Source organism: Empidonax traillii, unplaced genomic scaffold (genome assembly GCF_003031625.1).
Source record: "Empidonax traillii isolate 1590-97213 ecotype Southwest subspecies unplaced genomic scaffold, ASM303162v1 scaffold3:size4013460, whole genome shotgun sequence".
In the NCBI taxonomy this organism is placed as follows: domain Eukaryota; kingdom Metazoa; phylum Chordata; class Aves; order Passeriformes; family Tyrannidae; genus Empidonax; species Empidonax traillii.
The window spans coordinates 2,652,427-2,657,970 of NW_020955196.1; positions in this window are offsets into that span (position 1 = coordinate 2,652,427).

The following is a 5,544-nucleotide window of genomic DNA, read 5'->3' on the forward strand; positions in this document are numbered from 1 at the left end:
AAAAAAAAAAAAAAAAAAAAAAAAAAAAAAAAAAAAAAAAAACCACCAAACACCCAAAGATTTTATGTTTGATACTTATCTAAATATGCACAAGTAAAATCCCTTCTTTCTCAAACCCAGATTCTGTTTACAGACACATGAGGTGATGAAGTCAGAGTTTAAGTGGGTGAAGTTTGGTTTATTCCTCTGGAGCTGTGCCTGTTTACATAGGGCTGAACTAGAGGCATTATGTCTTTGACAACGTATTCCATTAATATTTTTGCACATATGCATCTGCACCACAATCTCCAACTGCTGCCTGTTACTCTGTTTTTCAATTGTTTAAACTTTTCACCTTCCTGCTGAGTTTCTAATGGAACACATTCTTAATGCTCTGGTTTCTGGTACTTTTTTTTTTTTTTTTTTTTAAGGTTTGCAAAGATTGTCCAGCACTTTGAGCAAAAGCTTTAGTAATTAATATGTAACACTGGGACCAATACTTTTGCTCTTCCTCATTCTGAGGTTCCTCTTTTGGTTTGAAGTGCAGAATCTGCTGAGCAAGACACTACTCAGCACAAATAACATTGGCAGGAGGTCCCACTAAGCAGAAACAGAACTCTGTCTTTCAGCCAGAAAGCATTATAATTTCTGTGATGAAGAAGATCATGTTGCATTTTTGTTCCTACAGTCATAAGAGGAACAGTCAGTTCTCAGAAATACATGATTTTATTTTAAGCAGTTTTTCATAGTACAGGGAGCTGAGATAATGCTGCAGCTAAGAAAAATCAGAAAAAAAACCCCTTGAGTGTCAGATCCTCTTGCCCCTTTTGGTCTTTAAAAATATAGCTAGAGGGATCTGGGAGCAGTACACCAGCCAGCTGTGTTTGTGTGAGGGTTACACATGCACAGAGCAGTCTGAAATTAACATCCAAAAACGTCTCCACAGGACACAGCCATGGAAAGTGCTTGATCAGATGCTTCAAGTATCAACATTCAAATTTATTCTGTTACACCTTCTTCTTCGTACAACATAAAGGGCCTAGCTTAACCTGCTTGGTACAGTGACTTAGCAAGTGCTAGCAGATCAGTGCTCTGCTAACAACCTCCTTGTGATTGCAGCTTTTTTTTCAGAAACAGGGTCTGTTCTTTCAAAGACCAGGGGAAAATACCATGGAAAATACAGAGCACACATAGTAACATAAGGCAGACCATGTACTGGAAAAGAAAGACAGTGCTACAAGAAGCTCCTACTTTGCTGAAGAATGGATTTGAGAGAAAGGAGAAAAGGCTCACTGGAGGAATAAATTACATTATCCAGAGACACCATAAATGAAGCTGCATGTGGAACAACTGGATATTATTCCAGTGAGCAAGAACTAGAGAAGCTGAGAGATGCCAAGTACTTCTCAGGAAAGAAAAAAAACCCACAATGAAAACTCTTGCAAAGCTCACTGAAAATCTGCAGGCTGGGGAGTGAAGTGCCCAAGGGAGCAGACAGAGCAAGGAAAAACAATGCAAAAAAAAAGTAAGTGAAGACCTAAGGATTGAAGCAGAAATGACAGTGAAGTGGGGAAATGCAGGGCCTTCTCCCAGTGGCAATCTGCAAAAGTACAAAGGGACTAGTTGAAAGCAAACATGATAAACATCTTCAGATTTGGGTAGAGCAACACAGAGAAGAAGAAAAAAAAATCATTGGGAGACACAGGACTTCTAAACAGCGTTAGTTCCACCTTAATAAAACATCCAATGAAATATGGGAACTTAGCCAAGATATCATTAATATCACTCCAATAGAAATGTCAGCAATACAAGCTGCAATTGAGAAGATGAAAAACAACAAAGCAGCAGTGAAAAAAGCTAGCAGTAATGCTAAGGATATGTGACATCTGCATCTTAAAGGGAACCATGGCAGAGCATGGCAGCAATGCCTGAGAAAGAAAAGAGATCCCTCCAGCACCCTGAAAACACAAGATTACTGTCAAAATGCTCCAAAATGGGATTGAAAGAACCATGGTGTCTGGAAATAAATTTTGAACTGTGTCTAATCAGGAAAGTTTTCTGCAAGTGCATGACGTAAAAGGAGCAGTGGATGGAAAATTTTTGGAACAGTTGGAATATAGGCTCAGCCCTGTACAGGCCAGATACATCTACTTAGCCCATTGTAGCTACATGAAAAACAAATCACAGGCTTTCAGAGCTCCCAAAATAGTTTGAAGAAATCTTTGCTATTGTTTTTTGACTCCAGAGAAGCTTGCCTTATTTTTATTCGTAACAATAAGGAAGTGAAAAGAGAAGTGTTGCTGAGAAAAAGGTGATTTAGCATGAACACTCCTCAAAAATTTGGCTGACCCTTCCACTTGTAATGGATGGGCTGTGTCAGTGTGCATTGACAATACAAGTGCTGTGTAAGTTTGGACACTACCTCTATACTTTTTATAGCACAAATGTCCCTAGGTAAAATTCATTGCCTCAATGTATCACAGTGTCCAGGTTCTCAGGAGTGGTCAAAAAGAAAAAAAGGCTAGATTATGGAATTATAGAATCATTAGGGCTGGAGAAAGAGACCTTTAAGATATCAAGTCCAACTGTCAATGTAGCACTACCACCATTTTCACCACTAAACCATGTCCTCAATGCCAAAATCACACATTTTTGGAGCATTTCCACCACTTTACTGGGCCATGTTTTCCAATGCTTTTAAAGCATATGAAGAAATTTTCATAATATCTAATCTACACCTTGAGGCCATTTCCTCACTCCCTGTCACTTGCTACCTGGGAGACGAGACTGACTCTCCTCTCACTACGATCTCCTTTCGGTAGTCGCAGAGAGGGATAAAGTTACCACTGAGCCTCCGGTTTTCCAGGCTAAACAACCTAAGCTCCCCCAGTCGCTCCTTTTATGACTTGCTCTCCAGACCATTTACCAGTTTTGTTGACCTTCTCTGGACACACTCCAGCACCTCGAGGTCCTTCTTGTAGTGAGGGGCCCAGAACTGCACACAGGACTCAAGGTGCGACCCCACCAGTGCCACAGGGGGACAGGACACACCATTGCAGTCCTTTTCCTCCAGGCAGCTTTGCAGCCACTCTCCTCCCAGCCTGTAAAGCTGCCTGGAGTTGTTGTGACAAAAGTGGAGTACCTGGCACTTGGCCTTATTGAATCTCATACAGTTGGTCTCAGCTCATAGATACAGCGTGTGTTTGCATGGCTGCTTAGAGAACATGCACTCCAAACAGTTCGTTCTTTGGGATGATATACACAAAACAACCATCCTAAAATTTTCAGTGTTTCTGGCCAAGTGATTGGAGGTAGTTGTTATGCCAGGGCTGTGACCTGTGATCACCGCTATTTTATGTGCTCAACACGTCTAGTCATTCCTTGAAGGCTTTGAATCACTGTGCAGCCTCAAGTTATCTGTGCTGCACATTTGCAGAGCTAAGTTCCTGAATGCTCTGGGAAAAGCTCCTGAAAGCCTCTGGGAAAAGCTAAGGGGCAGACAACCACCAGAATAACACATGCAAGCTACTCCTTGTTGTCATCTTCTTCTCTATACACCTGTAGTTGGCTGGATGTATTTATCTTGCAGCAGCAACACACTTTAGGTTGCTACCTCTGCAGAGAGTCCTGTAACTCCTCCTTTTTGACATGACAGACTCATTTTCTGGTTCTAAAATATTACCAGATCCAAATAAGAATTAATTTGCAGCTATTGTTAGTCGAGTGTGTTGTTTGCACTACTCTGCCAGAAACAACTGGAATCTCCTGATTCCCCTGGAACACAGTCTCATGATTTCTCTTGATTTCTTTGCCTCAAGCCACTGGCAGGTGAGCTGCCAGAGCTTCTCAGTGGCTCTTCAGCCTCTGCTTCGCTGCCTTTTTGCCAGTTAGACTACAGAGCACTGTTGTCCTGGATGCACTCCCTTTGCATCCCTGCCATGCCTTTTCCCTTTCATTTTGGAAGGTGTAATTTCTGAGTAATTTTTTGATAAATTCACAGAACAGGTCTGGGATGTGATGGTCAGCTTCTCATTTTTATTTTGCAATCACTTCAGTGCACTAGGTTAGGTAACTCCCTGTTAACACACTGGCATTTGTAACAAGCTCCATAGTTTTGGGGAAAGGCTATCTCAGCCCTTCTACTGGTGCTGTTTACTACTGGAGGTCTAAGTCAGTAGCAGGTTGAGATTCTTGCAGAGTTTGCAGGGTTTGACTCAAGGATGTGAGAATTCACTGCCTCCTCCAATATGGACAGGAAACATTTACAGATGCTCCCAGCAGAGTCTTCAAAGGGTGAGGCAGGAAAACATGTGGTGAACATGTGGACTTCAGGGGGAGGTGGTTCTGCTTGATGGATATTTTTCCTCTGTCAGCTTGTTTTGAAACAGACAGCAGACCCTGAGGGAATAGTGGGGTCATGCCTAGGACTCAAAGGTCTGCTTGTGCTGAAGCAACAGGCAAAGCTGCGATTGCAACCAGTCTGGTCACCAGCTATAAACCACAGACTGGGTTTAGTGAGACAAACACGGTATCACAAGGAAAGGTGAGCATGTTTTAAACAGTCGTTTCCTTGACCTTGAGTTTTTTTCACTTTGTGGAAACTTATGTAGCAGAAGGAGAAAGAAAGGGAACTCCTCCTGTTTCACTTCATTGCTTTTTTACTAAGGCTAATTATCACTTATATGTTGCTCTTGTATAACTGATTATCCCAAAGTTAATTAAATCCTTTCAATCCTTGAACCCTAAGCAGTTGGGTTGCCGTATTTAGTCATTGTATTTATTCAGTCAATACTGGAAGAAAACTGTTTTCTGTTTAGAACAGAAAAGGCTCTGAATTGTTCAGACTCTCCTTATATCTTCCAAAACCCAGTTTCTTAAAGAAAAATCTCTGTTTGCAAGCTGAAGCGTATAAAGACACCCTCTGCTTGTCCTTCAGGCAAACACCACCACAAGAGTCCACACTCTTCACTACTCATGACCCTGCACTCAACATAATGTGTACACAGGATAATTCTATGTCTCTGGCTCTTTCCGTGCTTGAAGTAGCAAGACATTCTTTCTGGTTTTCTCCGTGATCTTCAGCTCAAAGAGCAAAGCTTTTCCTACTGCGTGCGTGCAGAACTATTTCTAATACCCTGGCATGACCTCAGCTGCTTCTGCACCACACAATTTTGCAAGGGAACTCTGTACTACCACTGAGTTAAAACAGGATTCCAGGACAACCAGGAAAATGTGAAAACTGCTCAAGTGCCTTAGCAGTATTTTCTATATTTGATCAAAAACTGAGAAGGTTAAGAAAAGGCTGCCACTTGTTAACATGAAGAACTGCCACTATTTAACATGAAGAAGTGTTGTATCCAGTGGAGTGTTGTACATCCTGCTTTATGACATGTGTCATTTTGCTCCTGCAAAGAAGCCATCATTTTTTTCTTCCTTTTATCAGCTAAGAAGGGTAGTATTTTAAAGAGCATGTGCATTAGCCAAAATTGTCTCAGTATTCTCAGAAGTGAGAAGAGGAAAACAAACCCAATTGTTTTCATGCACAAAGCTAGAAGTTTGTTTCAG